The sequence below is a fragment of the Colobus angolensis genome, unplaced genomic scaffold, assembly GCF_000951035.1.
Source record: "Colobus angolensis palliatus isolate OR3802 unplaced genomic scaffold, Cang.pa_1.0 Scaffold388, whole genome shotgun sequence".
Taxonomy (NCBI): domain Eukaryota; kingdom Metazoa; phylum Chordata; class Mammalia; order Primates; family Cercopithecidae; genus Colobus; species Colobus angolensis.
In genome coordinates, this window is record NW_012117243.1 from 1,848,581 (window position 1) to 1,871,489 (window position 22,909).

The following is a 22,909-nucleotide window of genomic DNA, read 5'->3' on the forward strand; positions in this document are numbered from 1 at the left end:
CGCGGCGCGCGGGCGCGTTACACACACACACACACACACACACACACACACACACACACACCCAGATACACACACGCAGCAGAGGGGTCGCGGCTGCCCTGCCGGGTGTCTCGGCTTTTTCCTTTTCGTGTCCCTGAGGGCTGTGCCTTATCTGCTGTGCATCTGCTAAATGGCAGATCACTCCGGCCAGAGGCGCGGGGGTGGAAAGGTGGGCAGAGGGGTTGAACTTCCAGAGTCGTGGCCGCGGCACCCCATGGGGTGGTGGCGCGGGGAGCCGTGTGTGGCCCAGCGGGTGGCGAGCGGAGCCGGGGCACGTTGGGGGAGGGCCTGCGGTGGGGTGGCCGGTGTGCGTCCATTATCAGTGCTCTCTGGGGTCAGGAGGGAATGGGGGAACAGTGGGCAGACTCGCAACTGGATTCCCGGAGCACTGATGATGAGGAAGCCAAGTGGTTGGCCCTCCAAGGAAAGGGCCTGTGTATTGGGGGCGGGGCGGGAGGGCGAGCCCAAATGTGTCACACAAGTGCTGTTCTCTAGCCACCAGACCATCGAAAGGAGGGAGCCTAGAAGAGTTTCTTGGCTAGTGGATGGTGACAGGCGTGATTCTCGTCTGCACCATTCCTTCTAGATAAAGATGAGGGTAGGGGAACGTTGTGCTGTGTGGTTGTTGACAGCGACCGGTATCTTTTGTTTAATGAGGCAACCCAGATGTAGGCCTGAATTCACAATAGTTACTGCCGAAAACCAGTGCAGTCTCTCAGTTACTCTCTTGGCAACAAATAGAAACCTTTTGTTTAAAACAGATAGCATTTTAATATCTTTGGAATCTGGGCTAGAAGGAAAACGGGAAACATACAGGAAAAATTTTCCTCTAGTCTTGAAAAAAAATTCTGCTTTAACTCTAAGTTAGCAAGAAAATGCCATTTCTCAAATAGAAATTTATTGATGATTATCTCAGAGAGGATGTTCAGAATCAAGCGATCAGGATTCACATACAAGCCACAGTGACAGAACCCTGAGCTATTGTGGTAGGAAGAGCAAACAGCTTTGCAGTAACAGGCCTGAAGAATGTCTTGTGTTCTGGATATTTGCATGTATAATAAATGTGTTTCTCAAACATTTCTGCAAGAAAAGAATATTGTACTGTCAGTTGGTGTTTGAGAAGCATGCATTTTCTTTCTTATCTTGAGCATTCCATTTGCTGGCTCAAGGAACCAGTTGCCGCTGGGAATGAACTGCTTATGTACTGGATCATTTACAAGCAGGAACAAAATATACTGGTCACACACATAGTTACTAATAGTTAATTCACATGACATGCTTTATGTCTTCATTTTGAAACTCAGAGAAATGGGCACATGTTTATAAAGAACTGAAGGCAAAACCCTGAATGGAAGAGGTGGGCTTAGCGGGGAATGAAGCCAGGGAGGAGGCAAACTGCAGTTGGAAAGTAAAGATTTTTTTTTTTAATTCTCATTTTGAGCCACTTCTAATGGCTGAAAACGGGCAGTTGAATGTTTTCTGAGTTCTCAAGATTGAGAAGAAAATAAAAGAAATATGTAGAGTGTTTAAGTGCATGATTAAGGGGAAAAGCACGTATTTTAGAGAGACTTGTTTTAAGAATTGTTTCTTTAATTCTGTTGCCCTGTTGACAGGCTTTGTTTCTGTTTAACTGTGAACTGGGCAGTTGAGGTCTCTCCAGCCAACCCTGTTTGCCTGAAAAGTGACAGCTCTGAGTTTCCCAGCAGCTAAGCGTTGAAGCCCAGGGAACCGGTTTGTCAGTGGGCCTAGGTTTGAATGTTTAAGGGAAATACACTTACATGGATGCTTAATTCCATACTGTGTGTTTAAATAACACTGTGCTTTTAAAAATGAACTTGGAGATAATTTTCTGAGAAAAAGTGTAAACCAATTTTACTGCTAAAGTGGTGGTAGTGTGGAGAACTTTTTTTTCCTCTTATTAGCGTAACATCATGCAAGTATTGTTACTGCTTCATGTTCTTGGTATGTTGCCTTTGCAACATAAATACCACAATACACTATCTGTATAGTAATATATGCTAAATGTGGATTTGTGCGTGCGTGTATGTGTATGAGTGTGATTTCAGGAGTTGTTGAATCCAGAACGGTTGATTTCAACAAGGAAGATATTAGGGAGGGATTTCATTTGAGGAATTCCTGATTTGCTGCTTTGATGAGTAGACTGAATGTTCTGGTTCTTTCTGTCATTTAAACAAAACCTGTCCAGAGGAGATTATAGAATGTATCCATTCACAGTTTAAAGATCTACTAATATTTTTAACCAGTTTATGGAGGAATAACTGTATTTTGAAATGAAATTCAATATAAAATTGTTTTCAAAGTAAATTTTAGTTCAAGACTTGATGCCATTTTAATGGAAAAGGATTTGTTTGACAGGGATAAAAGTGGGTACCCTTGCATTTGCTCATATAATTATTTACTTTTGTGTATTAATAATATGGAGACATTTAAAAAGGCAAGTAGTGGGTACCTGACTAGATGAAAGTATGGCAGTAAAATTTGGGCTATTTTGATTTATATTCGGCAGCTGTGCTAATCTTCCAAATTTATTCCATATGCTTATATATTATATATTTTTATTTTAACTTTAGAAATTTGAACCCTGAAATCTACCACTATAAGAATATTACATTAAATTTTGAATTATTTTCTTGTTGTCTTTTAACTTACTCATTTTTTGAATTCATTTATATTAGTGTTTATTTTGACACTCAAAACTTAGTCTTTGCATTCAATGTAGATACACAAGAGCATACTTCATTTTTACTTGGTTAATGTTTTTGTGTATTTTGTAGGTGTAAAGCACATATTTCCTTTAATTGATTAATTTTCATGAATATTCACTAAATATTTCTATTGGTGGTACGTAGATAAGCTCATTTAATGTAATTTGTCTGTAAGGCTGTGTAATACCAATGGCCTTGAATGCCTGCTTCATGTTACATATAGTTATCCTGAAATTGTTTTCAGTTCCTAGAAAAAACATTTTTTTCCTATTAACCTGTTCTTATTTTACATGTTTTTGAAGTCTTTTACTCTTTAGATCTTAATTATCAAATAGGAAGATTTAGCAAACCCCCTTTAATTGATTGAATTATCGCTATTGAAACAGGCAAAGTTTAGGCCAGTCTTTTTTTTTTTTTTTTTTGAGATGGAGTTTTGCTCTTGTTGCCCAGGCTGGAGTGCAATGGTGTGACCTCAGCTCACTGCAACTTCTGCCTCCCAGGTACAAGCGATTCTCCTGTCTCAGCCTCCCAAGTAGCTTGGATTACAGGCATGCGCCACCACACCTGGCTATTTGTTTTTATATTTAGTAGAGCTAGAGTTTTACCATGTTAGGCTGGTTGTGATAGGCCAGTCTTAAATGGAAGACCTTAAATGCTCTTGGAATTCTGAACTGAATTTTATATGTGAGCATAGATTTTCTTGCTGTTGTACACTGCAGACATATGAGAGTATGGGTTGTGTCTGTTTTACTCACTATTAAATCCCAGCTTCAAGCACAATATCTAACTCGTAGAGTGCTCTCAATAAATATTGGCTGAGTAAATGAATTTATTTATTACCATCCTGCTGGAAATTAGAACAGACAATAATGAATACATTTATAGAAACATAGGAATATATAGTGTTTTTATCTGTGGCAGATATAATCAGGATCTTAAAAAAATTGTGCGTAACTCTTTGACCCAATTGATTATAAATGCATTCGAGGGTAGGAAGTGTTAATGTAAGATGTTGCATCACACATTAAATCAGTGTATTACAGTTCTGTACTGGATGCATTTGAGAATGGTGACAGTCATGCTTAAAGTATGAAAGTTTAAAGAAAAGAAAAACCATTCTATATTTTTATTACTTTTTATCATGTAGAGGCTAGTTTAACCCTCTCATCTTTTTACCATACAGTTTTCTGCATGGTACAGGGCTCAGTGAAGTTTTAATATTCTGTAGACCACAGGTGATGCCTAAATGGGTGTTTGTGATTGACCTATACAATAACATGAGCAAACCCACCATAGTTAAATACAGAATTTCAGGAATTGCAGTTAAAACATTTTTAATATGAAGGATATGCATTTGTACTGAAAGCTGTACAGTTTTAGACCAAGAAGGGGCTTGGAAGGCTGGAAATGCTGTAGCCAATTTAAACTGTATTGGGAGTTAATTTCTACACATCTGGAAAAGAGCATGCTCTCCACTACCCCTCAGTAAAGTTCACTGGAGTGGGTGTGTTGATTGCCTGGATTAACCTAGAGGTCAGTGCCATCTAGGATGGTGACTTAGAACCGTTGAATGAAAGCCTTGGTTCTAAGTAGCCTCAATAACAACAGCTCCCTAGAAATAGCAAAATAATGGTGTTTATGAGACTGCTTGAGGGACTAACAGGTTTTATTTTTTGCTACTCTTTTAGTTTCCAAGTGTTGAATATGTTTCTGAACGTCAGGATTTATTTGGATACAGTTCCCTTTTTTTGTTGCTGTTGAAACAAAGTACTTATAGTTTATATCAGAAGAACAAAGTGGAAATATCCTCCATAGAAATCAAAACTGTGGCTCTGACTGCGTAACAAAGCCTTCGGAGTAAGATTTTTGCATTGAACTATGTAGATTCATTGTCTGGATCTCCATATGATGTCCCATCCTGTACCCCTATATGCTATTTCTTCATATGGCGAATCTGGCACAAATTAAAACCCTGCTGAACAGTGAAAATATTGCAGGTTTATCTATTCACATATTTTAAAGTAAGTTTAGAAAGGAGAACCAGAAGACTAATTCAGTAGCCATTTTGTTTAATACAAATAAATTTGATATAATCTTTTTCGTTAAAAAAGAAAACCAACTCAGCTCTACTTTAGGAGAAATGGCTTATGTTCAGTTTTCAGAAGTGCCTATTGAAAACAGTTATGATTTTTATTACAGATGAATTTTTTAGGACCTGAAACAGCCTTTGCAGTTGTGAGGCTGCGTGCTATGCTAAACTTAGCAGAAAAAAGGAACAGATTTTTCTTTATGATCCAGGCAAACTTACACTTGAAAAGAAATTAACAAGATTTTCTAAGGAAGGTTTTGATTCCAGCATTCATATTAATTTTTCTTTAAGGGGAGTTATTCGTTCTGTTAATATTAGTGAAAATGTTGATTGGATGTTGTAGAGGGAAAATAGGGAGCTCAAAGGGTACATCTTGGAAGAGAGAGAAGCCATTTTATAAGGAGGTTAGGATTGCTTTCTCCCTGAGAAGGTGGAGGGAATCTGTTTCCTCTGTATTGGGTTGAGGAAAATACAAGTATGTGAAGCAACAAATTTAAAAGTCGAATTTCCTGGGTGGGAGCGGGAGGCAGTCACATTTTTCAAAGGAAAACTTTTGTAATGCCTTTTTTAAGTCATGTTAAGATCTCTGTAGACTTAATCCTAGGGAAGTGTGAAATAGCACTAGAAGGTAAAATGTGCGATTGTTGGTAATTAAATATGTGGCAATAACTGGCTACAGTAAACCGTGAACGTTTACTCTTGTTCTGCCAAATGGAGTAACATTAAAGAAAGAGCTCCCCTCAGACCCAAACACAGTTTTGTGTGAATAGCTGTTACTAATAAAATTATAGGAAGTTGTTCAACAAGCACCTTTGATTTGTTGCATTACTGATATGTAAAAATCTGTCTGATTTCTCATCTAACGTAGTAAAAAGGACCTAGGCATACTGACGAAATTAGTTAACACATCCTGGGTGGTCATCAATGTAGGCTTTACAAACAAAAATCAATGTCCATATTGCGGTGCCGAGAATCCCAAATTGGATTCACTATGCAGCTGTGTTGTTAACGTTTATACGTAGCCATAATCAGTGCAGAATATTTTGTTAAAAACCTTTATGGTTAATTTTAAAGAACAAAATTAGTATTATTTAAAAATCAAATTATGAAGATATCTCATATCCATTTTTTCAACATACACTTGTCAGTTATTAAAAAATATTTCTTAATTTTTTTTTTACCAGGCATAACTTAAGAAGGAACAGTTCCATGACAGAATGCTAGTCAAAGGAACAAATATGAGCACCTAGTATGTGCCAAATAATGTGCTGTATGCAATGCTCCTTATGTCTTCTTTGCCAACAGGAAAGACTAAGCACTTTGCACAGTTCTTGTTTTGTAGCTCATGTCCTCATACTGACATGCCCTTCTGACTTTTATCCTTCCTGGCTTTAGCTTTTCAATTGGCATACACAGAAAGAGAGAGAATAATCTGAAGGCCGTTGTAGGAGCTTCCTGGGGATCACAGGACTGGGGAATGCGGATGATCTTGAGAATCTGAACTCTGTCCTTTGGAATGTATCATTTTTTGCCTTTATGCATGAGAAACTGCTTATGACCACTTACCTTGTGTTTCTAAGTGGATTGGAAGCTCCATGAAGGCAAAGATCCTTGTTCTTGTATCTTGATCTCAGTTGCTGATGATTCTATTATCAGTAACTAGGGATGTGTGTGTGGAAAACTGGATTCCAAAACCAATGGAGGGTAATCGGAGGAAGTGAATTTAAATTCCCTGCTTTCTTATAATAGGCATCATCCATATGTTCTCCATTTTCGACTCCTCTTTGCTGTTTTGTGGGCCACTGGGGGCACAGTAAAAGGAATTCTGTTTTAAAGATGGAACAGTTTTTGTCTTCTTGCCTGCCTCTCATTTGTTCTCTAGGGACAACGTTTCAGTTGAACATTCTCAGTGTTTCCAGTTAAAAGCCAATAGCAATTGATCCAGCTGTTCCAATGGAAAGCTGTTACACAAGTGCTTTGAAATTTGACAATCCATACACCTAATTTTATTACAGGATTAATCATGGATTGTGAACTATATGTCTGCTTTAGAAATAAACTAGTTGTTTTCAAGGAAGTGTGTAATGGATTGTGGTGCAGTTGGGAATGAAAATGTTACTAATGCCATTATATTGTGTGTATATGTGTGTGTGTGTACACACAATAATTGACCCACAAATTAAAGAAAAAGAGATCTAGCCAGACTTTCTGGCTCTGTTACCAGAAGCGAACAGTGATGTTTAGAAACACAGTTATATGTATTTCTAGGAGATAGCCTCATGTTTTTTCCCTTTGGAAAACTAAAATCATGAATTAATTGTGCTTTCCAAGAATCCGACTTTTTTTTTTTGATCAGCATCACTTTCTAAAAAATAGAAATAGAATTTTTTTTTTTTATGTTGAAAGCTTTTTTTTCATTTTTATTGTTTCTTTTCTACATTTTCTTTTACTGTAGGGGCAACAGGGTGATTGGTGACATCTTCTACCAGCATGTATTTACTGGTAACTGCAGGCATCTAGTTGCTTCTAAAGAGGAATGCTTCTGTGATTTACCCACTTACTTTTCAGTCTACCAGTGATTTCTGTAGCCCCCCTACCCATCCCTTCCGTGTGAAAACCATCCACCCATTTAATTCCTCATCAGATCTTTCTTAAACAAATGCTAAAGAGATTCCTCAAATTCTCTGACTTGCACATTTCCTTATAATTTAAAGAACTTCCAAGTTGGTGCTTCTGTGAGACATCATGTGGCTGTGAGCTGGTGAGAGGGGAAGTTGGGTGCTTTAATACATTTCAAAGGAAGGAATTTGTGAATGTGTGTTTAGGAGATGATTAACTTTCTTTTGCAATACTTACTCTGGTCTGCAAAGCAAAAATAAATTGTTACTGAACACAATGTAAAATTCTCCTTCCTTTTCCAGAGGGCAGGGACTTGAGATTGGTTCATGATTACCGGCAGAGAGTTAGTGAGCCCGTGCTGGATAATCTATCACAGGCCAGTGGGTTTCAGAATCGGATGCAGTGCGTTTGCTGGAAGAGGGGAGAAGGTGCTTTAGGCATGTGTAGGCATCTTTCTCATTTAATGATTTGAAAATCCTTTTCTCATATTTTTCTGATTATATTTCCATACAGGTAGTTAAGGGTGATGGCAGTAGCAGTGGCCTTTACTTTCGTTATTCCCAATCAGCCTGAGCACATTTTTGGAATGGGTTTGTTTTGATATTTTCTTGCCATGTGAATTGATATTTAGGACCTGCGCTTTGCAGAGCGCCTTCATTATAGTATGTGTTCTTTCTGCAGATGGCAAATGCAATTTTCCCCTTGTCCTAGAGAGATGACCCATTTCCTGTGACTTGTTCTAATAATACAAGATGACTTTAATTCTTGTTCAGTTTGCCTTTAAAAGATTGCCAGGTTTAACTCTCTTGTCTCCGTAACTCTTGTGATACATTTTTGAGCACTGGTAAGTCATGCAATAATTTAAAAACAATAGCAGACTGGTTTTGTGAAAGTGTTTTATGTTTAATTTTTGGCTAAATAAGCACCTTTTATGGCTGTGCATTTTGGATTTGTTACATATATCTTTTCTAAAATCTGTGACTGAAAGTGGGGTGAAGTATTCCTACCCTGCTTACGGAATCTTTTTTTCCCCACAGAACTAACCTCAGGGTATTTTGATCATTTGCTTTTTCTATAGAAGCCTGTAGAATGAAGAGATTTCACCAGATGATCTCTAAGGACCATTTGAACTTTGAAGCTTTTTCTCCTTCTCCTTTGCAGCTTTGGTGTCTTGGCCACTTTCTGCCCAGACTCACCCCTGGAGGAGGGGTCTGAGCTTGTTGCCATCTCCAGCGGTGATGGGCTCTACCAGGAGGCATTGCCAGGTCTGGTGGCTCCTTCGGACTGGCCTGGCTCTTCTCTTTGCCCTCTGTAATAACTCCGAGTGCCCTGCAGTGGGGAGCACTTTGACGGGGGCCTGTGAATGAAGCCTTAGTGAGTCTGTCCAGAGCTCCGCTGGTGCCGCCTGGCATGCTGCTGATAGTTGCAATGTCTTCACAAGAAATGGTATCAGAAACCTCCTGTCATATCAGCATGGGTCTCTTGCTTCCTGCAGGAAGGGCGATATCCTGGGAGGCACAGAGGTGGAGCCCGAGAGACGCAGTGTTCCATCGCTGCTCGGCTCAGGACTGGGTCTTTTCTTCCGTATCCTCAAGCAGTTTCCTTTGACTTACTACTGCTTTTTGTTTGTTTTTTTCTTCATTGGTCATTAAGCATTGCTCCTCTTTAGTATATGTGTGACAGAAGCCAAACACAACATTGCTTTTCTTTTGCCTACAAATAATCTTGTTGCCCAAGCCCATCTCTGCCATTTTCAGTGACAGCTGGTTGGCCAGTGAGCCTGAGCGCTGGGAATGCCCAGTAGGGCACATCTAGGGGGCTGCTTTATATTTGGAGCTAGCAGGTCTCTTTTCTAGGGCTTTCTAGGAAAGATTTAGAATTAAACATTGGATGGATCTTGTGTGTTCATTTCTTTTTCCATCACTGTGCCCTTATTTTCTTGGGGCTTTCATTAAAACCAGAAAAAAAGATAATGGTAGAAACATCTATAGCATGCATACAAAGAAGTAAAATATTTTTATACTTTTTTGCTTTAAAATATATCTAATGCTATGGCCTCTGAGCCATCCTCCGTTGGCATGACCATGATCAGAGAAACCTTAAGAAATCAGCTTTACCAGGTGTGGTGGTTTATGCATGTAATCCCAGCACTTTGGGAAGCCAAGGCAATCAGATCGCTTGAGCCCAAGAGTTCAAGACCAGCCTGGGCAACATGGTGAGACCTGGTCTCTACCAAAAATACAAAAAGTAGCAGGGCGTGGGTGCTTATGCCTGTGATCCCAGTTACTTACGAGTCCGGGTGGTCAAGGCTCTGCGGTGAGCTGTGATCATGCCACTGCACTCCAGCTTAGGTAACAGAGTGAGACCTTGTCTAAAAAAAAAAAAAGAGGCAGCTTTCTGTGTCCCTCATTTGCATTCTGGACAAAGACTCTGTGGCCAAAGAAAGGGCAGCTAGACTCTCATGCTAGTTCTGGAGAAACTGTAAGAAAAGCTTAATTCTGCTAGAGGTGCCAGGCAGGCAATTGGCATTCCTAGGCCCACTTTACTCCTGGCCGAGGGCCTTCTCCTCGTCATCTTATCAGTGTTGGGCTGCCTCACCTTGATCTCACATTAGCAGTTGAATGGGTGCCAGGGAGAAGAACAGGCGTAGATAGGGTAGAGTAATAGGGAGTCCCATGGGGCTTGGAAGGGCAGAGGGTGTTGTTGCCGATAGGGGTAGCACTGCTGTGTCTTTGCTGGGCTCTGGAGAGGAGAGAAGAGCAAAGGAGAGGAGCCTCACGCCTTGGATTGGTGTTCTCAATCAGGAAGAGCCAGACCAATGCTGCCTCTTCTGGCCGCCTCCGCCATCCTACCGCATGTTTTCATCCTCATTGTCAAATCCACTGTGCCCTTCCTCACCCAGATGGTGGGTTGGGAGATGAGCAAGTAACTGTAGAAGCCTTGGTGGGATGGGAGTAGTTTGTGTTGCATGTACTCATTCCTGTCCTTTTGTTCCCAGAGGTGGTTAAATAGGTAAGCATAGAACTCTCAGTAAGCTGTGTCCTAAGAAAAACCGGTAACAGAGTATAAAGAAAATCTGCAACATGTTTCCTCCATGTTTTTCTTTTTTCTTTTTTTTTCTGTCAGCTGTTTCAGGTGATAGAAATGCATCTATTACTGTTCTGAGAACTCTGCTAATCCTGTGATGGGTTATGAGATGTCTCTTGAGACATCTTTGCACAGGAAATCTGCTTTTGCTTGACTTGCATCTCCTATGGTAAAATAGCTTTCAGTTGCCCACGGCAATAAATAAATAAGCAATATCATGAGATATTCTTGCCAGGTAGATTCATGCAAAGTGGAGGCATATAATGTAGAAATAACACCTTTTAGCTGAGAAAAGGCACCTATCAATTGAATGTATGCTCTTGTGTCTTGTTCATATTCTGGGCCATTACATCCAAGCCTGAGAGTAGACTTTTTCCCTAGGATTTTTAAAGGTTCCTAAAGTCTCTTTCTTTTCTTTCTGTCTTTCTTTTGTTTTTTGAGTTGGAGTCTCACTCTGTCACCCAGGCTGCAGTGCAGTGGCGCGATCTCGGCTCACTGCACGCTCCGCCTCCCAGGTTCAAGTGATTCTCCTTCCTCAGCCTCCCAAGTAGCTGGGATTACAGGCGCCCGCCAGCACGCCTGGCTAGTTTTTTGTATTTTTAGTAGAGACGGGATTTCACCGTGTTGGTCAGGCTGGTCTTGAACTCCTGACCTCAGGTGATCCACCCACCTTGGCCTCCCAAAGTGTTGGGATTACAGGCATGAGCTCCGTGCCTAGCCTAAAGGTTCCGAAAGTCTCTTTCTAATTATGACTGATATTCAAAGTGAAGCTGCATATATTTTGGACAATTTGAATAATTTTTTATAATTTGAGAGAAAAACTCGGTAATGCAGAAACAAAAGGTACTTGAAATGAAACTTTATATTTTTATTTATCAATTACTTCCTAATGATCCAAGAATTAATAAATTGCCAAGCACTATCTCCTTTTGGAGTCAAGTTTGGCTCTGACATGGAGTCTGGAGGTGGAAGGTTCTTGCTGTCTTCAAGGGCTAATGAATGGGTGTCCTCAGAACATTCTACTTTCTCCTATTTTGCCTATTTTAGATGGGTTACCATCTAAGATGTTATCCAAATCACATTAGAAACGATTACAAATTTTGGGCACATACCACTTCTTGTAGTGATGAGTCCCATGTGTTTTCTCGTCTTATATGGGAGAAAATACCTGTTATGTTGCTTTATCGTTTTCAGAGAAACAGTTTGTGTTTCCTTATGCAATACATCTTGGTAAAGAGTGGCATTGTAATGGAGGAAATTATAGGACTTCATCAATATTTCCTTAGGAAAATCCTGATTCCAAGTATATTTTCATCAAAATCACTAGCTCTGTCCTTTGAGAAACGTATTTTCTGTAGGGCTTTCTACTCTAGGCCATGCTTCTTAGGGGAGCAGATTATTCTACAGTAGATGGGAAGATGTTTCTAAACCCCTGGAGTCTACCTGTGAATTGCTACTCAAATTACAGTGTATCCATCTCAGAATTAATTAATGTGTTGTTCATCCCTAGTCCTTAATTGTGGCTTAACACAATGATTTCTATTAAAAATATTCTTTATGTTTTATACTATGATGTATCTTTAAGCAGTATGCTATGGCCTGAATTTACGTTGTCTTTTATTCTCTCTTTGGAATGAAATAAGAGTAGCTGAGATACTGTCCTTTGGTGGTTTGGTTGTTTGTTAAAATAGTAAAAAAAAAAAGTGTAGTAAGGAGAAAAACTATTGTGCTTAATAGATAGTCCAAGTCTGAGTTGAGAAGAAGTGTTTATTTTCTTCCACTTAAGAATTTTCTGACGTTCTTAAGAAATACATTATGTTGTTTTCATGCTAGTCTTTGTAAGAACGACAATCCACATTCTGTTGCTTAATTACATTTTTTTAGCCTGTTTTTCAGTGATTTTGAAATTTTACAAGTAATGCAAATTTTTTTTGCACAAAATTTAATAAAGTGTTTTAAAATGTATTCATAAATTTATCAAAAATATACCAGTCTAACCTAAGAACCATGCTCTCTTTTTGCACATTCCTTGATAGTCTGTTTTATTTTTCTGTTTTTTTACATAGATGTGATCAATTTAACATTAGGTTGTAAGCATTTTCTATGTGGCTATGTAGACTTCATATTAGCATTTGAAAGGCCTGTATAAGATTCTTTTGAGAGGATATGTATTGTTTACTCTTTTTTTTTTTTGTACATTTAGGTTTCTCCCAATGATTTCGTTTTAAAAATAATGCTGTGATGAAGTTCTTGGTGGAGATAGCTTTTTAAAACATGCACACAGACAATTTTGTTAGAATAGATTCATAGAAATGTTATTTCTAGGTCTGAGGATATGAAAAATTTTACAACCTTGGTTATACATACCCAAAACATGTTCTGAAATGATTGTATACAGTTTACAGCATCATGAACAATATTATTAGAATACCAGTAAGTTAGCAGGCAAAAATGGTACATAGTTCTAAACTTTGCATTGATTTGATCATTTCCCCGTATGTTTTTTTCTAGTTGAATTACTTCTTTTGTGAATTGTTTCTTCATTTCCTTTGCCTATTTTTGAGCTCCAGACCTAGAAATGAAATTAGCCTTTTGTCATTTTTATTGCCAAAAACGTAACGCCAGTCTGTTGTTTTTTCTTTTCTTTGTTTTGTAGTATTTGATACAGAAGTTTTTAATTACTATAAGCCAAAACTGTTGATCTTTTGCTATTCTGTTTTAAAATAAAAATCATGATCTGCTTTAGATATTCCATGAAAGCTAGATTTACTGCCATTGTTATGGGCAAAACTAGGTTGAATGTAGTGTGTTATATACATCACTGATGTATGGTTCTTTTTCTTTCAAAATGAAGGTGAAATGTACATACAAGTTTCAGTGTCACAGATGACACAGCATAAGCTGTTCTATGTGTAATAGGATTTTTTTCATTCAGTAATATGTAGAATGTCTTTCCATGTTAATATAAATATTTTGGATCATATTTATGGCTTTTCAGTGTTTCCATGCATTTTGAATCATACAGTGGTGTGATGCAGCTAGTTTGTACCTGCTCACAAAAGCCAATTTTGAACATTTTTCTGTCTCAACTCTACATTTAGTGAACGAACTTTGGTAGCTTGAAATCAGACAAGGTGCTAGGGTTTACACCACGGAAATTGGCAGATAGAGATTAGGGCTTACTCCCATCTCTGGAAGAACCCATTGTTAAATACCGGCACACTGCCGTTTATACCTGATACCTTTTAATGAATATTTAGTTTGATTCTATTAAGAAAATGTTATAATCAGTGCTATAGTGAACATTGTTGGGTATTTTTGCACACTTGTATGATTGTTTTCATGCACATTTTTTAGAGTTTGATTATCAGCTGTTTTGGTCCATAACATAACATAACAAAACATAACACAACACATAACAGTTTTAGCTGTCATTGGATTATGTCAATTTAATGGGTAGAAAAAAGACATCTCATTGTTGTGTTTATTTGCATTTTATTGAATCAATATTCATTTTACAGTTTTTATTTTCTAAACTGCGTATAAAATATACTAACAAAATTACAAAATATGCCTACAAAAATAATTAACAGATGCCTCAACTTACCATTTGAATTAGATTTTCTGTCACTTTTAGCTTTCACTTTATTTCTTTATTTTCTTTTTTTTTTGAGACGAAGTCTTGCTCTGTTGCTCAGCCTGGAGTGCAGTGGCGCAATCTTACCTCACTGCAACCTCTGCCTCCCAGGTTCAAGCGATTCTTCTGCCTCAGCCCTCCTGAGTAGCTGGGACTACAGGCACCCACCAGCACGCCTGGCTAATTTTTTGTATTTTTAGTAGAAACGGGGTTTTGCTGTGTTAGCCAAGATAGTCTCAATCTTCTGGCCTCATGATCCGCCCACCTCGGCCTCCCAGAGTGCTGGGATTACAGGTGTGAGCCACTGTGCCCGGCCTAATTTATGTATTTCTAAAAATTTGATGGTTTTCTTTATGGAAGGATGGAGTGCCCTAGGACAAATGTCTCCAAGGGGGAGAAAACAGAACTGATAAGATGAGATGATAGATTTGGCTATATGCAGAATTGTTCTGAAGCACGACAGTTTTAAATGGTGATGAAGTCCAGTTTATCTACTTTGTAAGACTTGCTTCTGTGTTTTGGTCTTACATGGAAGAAACCATTGGAAAAACCCAAAGTCACAAAAATTTACCTCTCTTTTCTACTAAGAGTTTTGTAGTTTTAGGTCTTACACTTTGAATTGATTTTTGTATATGGTGTGATGTGAGGTTTCAACATAATCCTTTGCGTGTGAATATCCAGTTGTCCCAGCACCATTTGTTGAAACAAACGTATTCTTTTCTCATTGAGTTATCTTGGCATTCTTGTTGTTAATTAATTTTTCTTATCTTTATTACTTTTTTCTTGCAATTTTTCTAGGTTTATTTTTTACTTTTTCTTGAATTAAAATTCTTAGTTTTTTTTTTTTTTTTTTTTTTTTTTTGAGACTGAATTTGGTTCCGTTGCCCAGGCTGGAGTGCAGTGGCGTGATCTCGGCTCACTACAATCTCCGCTTCCCGGGTTCAAGCAATTCTCCTGCCTTCAGCCTCCTAAGTAGCTGGGATTGTAGGCGTGCGCCACCATGCCCAGCTAATTTTTGTATTTTTAGTAGAAGCAGGGTTTCACCATGTTGGCCAGACTGGTCTTGTGATCCGCCTGCCTCGGCCTCCCAAAGTGTTGGGATTACAAGAGTGAGCCACCACACCCGGCCTAAAGTTTTTGTTTTTTTAAACCTCAGCCTGAGTGAGTCTTTTCCTAAAATAGTTGAGTTTATTCTTCTTACACTTGATGTATGATGAATATGGTTAGGGTTTATTGGCATCTGATTTCTGTTTTCTGATTCTTTCTTGATTTCTTGCAGCTACCCCTATTCCTCTTTCCCCATTGTTTCCTTTTCTCTTTCTCCTTTGGGATTTGTATTGGGTTTGTTGTGCTTTCCATGCTGATAATTTGAAAGGTATGTACTCTGCTTTTAATTTTACTATTGGTAGCCTATATAACTTTCAGTAGTCATATTCCATTTTCGTTTCTCAGTTTATCGTCTTCAGAGACCAGATGGTATTATATGTCCCTCCCCTGCATGGGAGGGAAATTTTTTTTACCTGTACCGGGGATCATCAGCAAACTTTAAGGGTTAGATAGTAAATATTTTTGGCTTTTGGGCTATATGGCCTCTGTTAGAACTACTCAACTCTGCCACAAACAGTTTGTTAATAAATGAGTATGGCTATCTATGTTCAAATGCAATTTTTTTTATAAAAACAAACAGAAGCTGGATTTGGCATTCTGGCAGGTATTTGCCAACCTCTGATTACTCCGTTTTCCGTTTTTTCTGGTATTTTATTTTCATGTATTAACTTTTTTGTTCCTGTCTGTTATAGACAAATTAGCAATACCAGACTTAGAATGGTTCTCTAAATCTTCGTGGTTAGTAATAACATCAACACATTTTATTTTATATATTTCTTTAACAGTCTTCTCAGAGGCAACATTGGATATATCAGATGATAGAAGTCTTGTAAGAAAAACATAAAATTGTCAGTGGCTAAGGGCGTCTTTCTGAAGTCTAGGGTTTATTGATGGTTATTAAAAGGCTAAACATAAAATTGAAATTACCTTAATTTGAATATAATACGGGTATTTGTGTCAGATGGAAGGAGAGGTGTTTATGGTGTTCAGATGACTTCCACATTCATTGCTCTAATTTACATTTCTCTTATTCTGTTCTTCCTCCTAATTACAGATTCCTAACTATTCACCTACATCTGCTCTCTTAATCCTGCAGTAGTTTGCTCTTCTTTCCACTTACGCCCCCTTTCTTCACTCTCTGTTCATCTTTGCTAGCATCAAGTTAATATTTGATCTTGCAGCCAATGTGATCTTTAATGTTTTGAAAGTGATTCTGTAGTAGTCTCAAATTTCATACCTAGAGTTTATTTTCACACTTTCTGAAACTCTTACTCCTTTGATTTCATATTGAATATCTGGGATGATCACAGGGAATCATAATTAAACCTAAGGAACCTCATTTAAGTATATTGTTATTTATCACTTTTTTATTCTGTTTTCTTTCAGAAATTGTGTACATATATGTGTATATATATATATTTGTGTCTGCAATTAAGATGCATATTTAGCATTAGTTCTGTGTTTAAATGCTTATCATCAAATATTCTCTCAATTTAATTATATGCTTTTATTTATTTTTATTCATCTATGAGTTGGCTAGATTATACCTTCAGATAGGTTTTTTTTTGTTTGTTTGTTTTTTTTTTTGGAGACGGAGTCTAGCTCTGTCGCCCAGGCTGGAGTGCAGTGGCGCGATCTCGGCTCACTGCAAGCTCCGCCTCCTGGGTTTACGCCATTCTCCTGCCTCAGCCTCCCTAGTAGCTGGGACTACAGGCGCCCGCCATCTCGCCCGGCTAGTGTTTTTTTGTATTTTTTAGTAGAGACGGGGTTTCACCGTGTTAGCCAGGATGGTCTCGATCTCCTGACCTCGTGATCCGCCCGTCTCGGCCTCCCAAAGTGCTGGGATTACAGGCTTGAGCCACCGCGCCCGGCCAGGTTTTTTAATGATGGGTCCATCGGTGATGTATTTCCTGAATTCTTGGGTATTTGAAAATTCCTTTCTGAGGCCAGGTGAGGTGGCTTACACTTGTAATCCTAGCACTTTGGGAGGCCGAAGCAGGTGGATTACAAGGTCAGGAGTACCAACCTGGCCAACATGGTGAAACTCCATCTCTACTAAAGATACAAAAAAATTAGCCAGGTTTGATGGTGTGCATCTGTAATCCCAGCTACTTGGGAGGCTGAGGCAGGAGAGAATCACTTGAACCCGGGAGGCGGAGGTTACAGTGAGCTGAGATCGCGCCATTGCACTCCAGCCTGGGTGACAGGGTGAGACTCCGTCTCAAAAAAACAGGAAATGCCTTTCTGTGGCATGCATATATTAACAACAACTTGCATGGGTACAGAATTCTTGGATTAGATCTCTTTTTTACCTACCGTGCTTGCCCTGTAGTAGATTTTTCTCTGTTGTTTCTCAGCAGATAGATTTGATAAGTCTGTGGCCAGCCTGAATATTTTTTCTTTGTGATTTGCTTTTTTAAAAATTTGGTTATGTATTTCTTTGTTTCCATAACGTGAAAGCTTAACAACTACTCCAGGTCATGCTTCAGTGTTTTATGGTTTTTGTTATTTATGCTGAAGCACTGAACCCACTCCATCTCTATAATATTCTTTCATTTCAAGGATCTTCCCCATTTTATCATTGAATATATTTTTTTATATTCCATAGGAATTGTTTTTCTTCTTTAGGTACACCAATCATTCATAATTGAATTTTTGTTGTTTCTCTGCCAAAGCTGTCGGCTTCCCTCTAATTGCTGTATCTCTCCATTATTTGTATGGTTTGCCCAAATCTTGTGTCTGCAATGCTGATTTGGCACTGTTTGGAATATAAATGTCAAGTGCCAGTAAGTAGGTATCAAATGAATGAAGTACCTGCTGTATCTTTGATGCTTCAGATTCATTTTTAAGTTCTGCAGTATTGTTGTTTTTTCTCCTTATTTCCTTTCTTAGCTCTGACAATTTTTGTTTCACCTTATTTTCTAGAATGTCCTATTTCAGCAATGCACATTGTGTTACATTTTCTTGATATAGTGCAAAGCAATTATAGTCCATTTTTTTCTTCTGTTTTCTAGAGTAAACCTTTCAAAGCGTTCTCTTCATTTTTCTTTTGCATGTCCTTCGCCTTGTCTTCATTTGTGCTTAGGAATGCTCCAAATTTTGTCTGGCCCTAGTATTTGTCCAAAAATAGGGTGAGTGGAATCTCATTGACTTCCTTCCCTATTTGTCTTGGGTCTGTTTGTATCTTTCCCTTAGCACTTGAGCTGGAGGACTGGAAGATGATGGTATATATTCTATTTTTAGCTGTTCAGTTGTCTGAGTAGAGTGGTAGGGAGGGCTCTCTGGCAGTGGCTACTATGAACTTTGCTTCATCTCACAACTGATTCTGTTTGTTCCTTCTTTTTTGAGTGAGCCAGCCACTTTGATGAGAAGTCATTCAGAATGGAGCCTTGCTGTTTTGGGGATTTTTTTTGCTGTGCATCTATACGGTCTTTTTCTCTGCGTTTCTAGACCCCTTTACAAAGTAGTCTTGCTTTTGGCCCTCAACTTTTCCAGAAATAAGTCAGGTCAGAGGGGAAAACAGATCTGTTGCCTACGTTGTTCCTCTTTAGCCCCTTCATGGCTAGAATAGATTGGAATGTGAGTTCTAATGAGACATTACTTGTTCCTTGAAGTTGGGGGACATAGGGAGTCTTTGAGAACCTTTGCCACTTATTTCCCTCAACACTGTACTGTTTTTACAAGCAGAAGAGCTCTGTGTAGACTCCCAGCTGCTTCTGTTTGGTCCATTTGTATTACTTCTGGTTGATAGGTCCGTTGCTATTATTAATGTAGATGAGGTTTTTCCTTCTACTTTTTTTTTCCTTTTTGTTCATCTTGAGGGGTAGAAAGGAAGTTTCTGTTTTTAGAGGGCTGCCATCTTTCCAGGAAGTGTGCTTTATCAGTCTTGATGACTGTAATTAACACATGTGAAGTCTTTCATAGAGAGTTATAATTATAGAATCTCAGTTAAGAATGTGCTTTAAAGTCCAAGCATGCACCCCATACTTGAGTGGCTTCTGTAACATCCCCAATTTGTCATTAAGTCTGTTCCCCTCTACATTCAATGATGAGAACATTACCCCCCAATTAATTCCATCTTCAGTTATCTGTGTTTATTAGAAATCTTTCGTTGAGCTGAAATCTGTGGGTTCTGTTCCTGGGGAACACGGAGAGACTGGAACCCACTGGAACACATCTTTTTCTCCCAGTAATTGAAGTTGGCCTCATGACACCCTTGGGGATGGCTTTTTTCCTTTTATGAACCATCATGAGTTCTTGCCATCATTTCTCATAAAGCAGGAATAAAATCTTGTTCCTTAATATCCTGATTGTTCTCATCTTTTAAAAATTACCTATAATGAAACCCAACACTTGATGTGTGCCTTGATGAAATCAGAGTAGATATTTCTGTCTTTCCTCCCTGAGATTCGTGTGATTCTAGAAATCTTTGTCTTTTTGTCTAAATAATCCCAAGAATTACAGCAATTTTTGTGCAAAGGGCACTCAATACCTTTCTCTACCAGTACCAGTTCATGTTTGTTTCATTTTTCTTGATACAGCATTGCACTGCTAGTCTTGTTTTTGATCTGTGGTCATCTGTGATGTGTACATAGTCTTTTGCATTTTTCCTTTTCCCTTTATCATGTATTTGCATGGAATTTTTTTCAATTCTGAGAGTTCTTATTCCTGTTGAATTTCATACTGATTCTGTGGGAACATCCTTCCAAGATCAGATTCATTTAAACTTTATTCTCAATTTCTAGCATTTGTAATTCTACCCAGTTCATTCTCTAAAGGAAAGTAGAGGGAGCTATTACAGTAAGATTCGTAGTTAACATCGGGGAAAAACAAGTATTTTTGTTAATACTGTCAGTAAAGATATGGAAGTTTTTAGATTTCAAGACAGATTGCCGTAGTCTGTCATTCCGTATCAATCTCCAGTTGATTCCAAGGCTTTGTTTGTTACTTTGTTGTTTACTTAATGGGCATGAAGCCAACAACAGGCTACCCACATTTGACTTTACCATTTAACTTGTCTTGGTATAAAAGAGAATAGAGAAATCAAGAGAGAGGGACGTCTGCTCTTCCTTGACTGTGGCCCAGTCTCCTGTTGTAGGACGAAATCAGATTGGCCTTCTGGAGTGGGCTTCTTCTGTGTCACAGCTGTGGTGGTAGTGGTGGTGGTGGCAGGTGAAGGGGTGGCACCCCTGGCAGTGCACATTGTTGAACTGTTTGAGTCTCTCCTGATAACCTGAAGTTTAGGTTGCCAACCAGTTGATAATAGCCATTATTGTTAAGGAGGGAAGAAGTATTTTCTTTTTCCTTGTTCTCTGAATATTAATTTCCATGTAGAAGAAAAAGAATATTTAGGAAAAGCAAACTTCGTTTGGTGCCTATTTATTTAACAGCCAAATAGATTTAATCTCCCTTTATCCTCCTCCTAAGGCAAGTGGTTCTTAAAGAGAGAAAGCCAGCTTAGAAATCTGTATACTTTATTTGACAGTATGCCCACATTTTTAGCAATAACATTAGCTAGTGTGAATGTTCAAATTTCTCCTTTAAGAAATTCGATAGTTGGCTGGGCGCAGTGGCTCACACCTGTAATCCCAAAACTTTGGGAAGCCGAGGCGGGCGAATCATGAGGTCAGGAAATCTAGACCATCCTGGCTAACACTGAAACACTGTCTCTACTAAAAATACAAAAAATTAGCCGTGTGTTGTGGCACACACCTGTAGTCCCAGCTTCTCGGGAGGCTGAGGCAGGAGAATCGCTTCAACCTGGGAGGCGGAGGTTGCGGTGAGCTGAAATCGTGCCACTGCGTTCCAGCCTGGGCAACAGAGCAAGACTCAGTCTCAAAAAAAAAAAAAAAGAAATTCAATAGCTAAGTGAAAGTTGTATTATGCAGTGTATATGTATGATTATTTAACAAAATTGAGAAGGCATCTTGCCCTCCCTCCTTTTACCCCATTCCCTTGCCCCCATCTCTTAATTGAGTCTGACCTGAGCCCATGTGGCTGGCCCCTACAGGTGGAAGGCCCTTCTTCACAGCAGATGTATGATGATTCCTGGACAGTGGTCAGGATATTGCTTTTTTGTGGAACTTTTAACAGAAAAGGTGCCTGGGTGAAGGTTTGAGCATGTCCCCTTTACAGGGGCCATCTTTCCCCCACCTGTGTAGATGTACACGGGTCTTCCGCTGGCTCAGACAACACACCTGAGTGTCCTTGAGTCTCACCTTGTTGTGAGTGTTGCTTGTAAGCAGTGTTGTCACTAAATTTATTTCTTCTTTAATTTGGTAATTTACCAGAATATCTTCTTTTCTAGCCTCGATGATTATTATAGCTCGTTGAAATGCCTGAAGTCATTTTTGTTTTCTTCTCTCTCGCTCATGAGAATTATTCCAAAAAAAATTTTGGCCTTCACACCAGTGTTTAAAAATTGTTCTGTACCTTGGTTTATAGTGGGGGTACACCGTCTTAAGTCTAGTTATGGTTAACAAGATTTATATTCTTTTCTGGAGAGTTCAGTCTTGGAAGCCAAGTTTTTTAAATGTGCTGACTGCATGTGGATAAATTATTGCCCCGTTCCCAGATGTCTGGAATCTCACAAGATAGGGATTGGATGGAGAAGTATCCCTGATTTGTCGAAGTGCTAGTCTAAGAGAGTTGCCTTTGTTGTAAGTGTGCTGCTTGTGTAATTTCAGTGATCAAGATTCCCTTCGAGAAAAAAATGTGGTTGTACTGACATTTACTTTGAGCAAATGAAGCATAATTCATATCTGTTGAAATTGAAATTAATAATGCATGGCTATGGCTATGTGAGTACTTTTTTCAACCTTCTTTTTGTGTTCTTGCATATAAATGTTTAGAACCCGTGGTAAATCAGATGGTGTAGAGGCTGTTTGATTTTTTTTTTTCCTTCTTTGTTTTCTAGGGGGTGACTTGCTTGAGCAAGGGAATGCAGTGAATAAGTTTATCAGCATTAGAATCTGTGTTTATGAAGTTATATCACTTATTAAAAATTAAATATTTTAGTCAAGGTTTTTAAGTGTCCTTTGCAAAAAAAAAAAAAAAAAAAAGCTTTTAGATTGCTCCTTACTTGTTCTTTCCCAGCTGAAAAGGAAAGATAAGGGACAAATATTAGTATCAATTCTTTTATTTGCATGCCTTTTCTCTAATGGTTGTTCCTTGCCTTTTAGTCCTTGTGTGATGAATACGTTAGAGGCAAATGTCACCTATCTTGAAACCATAAAGACTTAGTTTCTGTACTACTGCTTTTTAGGTACAAGTGCAGTCTGGCTTCTGAATGTAGAACCAGTCATGAGAATAGCCCTGGATTGCACAGTGGGAAGAATCTGCATTGGCTAAGTACTCTGGTGAAGCTGAACAATTCCAGGTTGCAAAGAGTACTTGGCTTGTCTCTCATTTTCATGAGGACTAACATCACACACAATGCTAACCCTCACTAGAAAAGAAGTGAAATGTACTCCTGACAGGCCAAGAAATGCGTCCAGTAACCTCATGTGATCTTTTACCCCATCAAGTCAAGGCCATGTCTCTGAGGTTAAGAAAATTGTGCATTACATTGCAAAATCTTGTATTTGTGAGTTAGAAGTCTCAAAC

The 22,909-nt window shown here is 38.6% G+C and overlaps 1 protein-coding gene across 1 annotated transcript in view; it reads left to right on the forward strand.

Annotated features, from left to right (window-relative positions):
* Positions 1-70: 70 nt before the first annotated feature.
* The window catches only part of GNAQ (guanine nucleotide binding protein (G protein), q polypeptide), a 324,241-nt gene continuing 301,402 nt past the window's right edge, over positions 71-22,909 (forward strand). The window contains exon 1 of the mRNA XM_011954639.1: positions 71-208. The gene's annotated coding sequence lies outside the window, so the exon portion shown is untranslated. The remainder of the gene's footprint in view (positions 209-22,909) is intronic.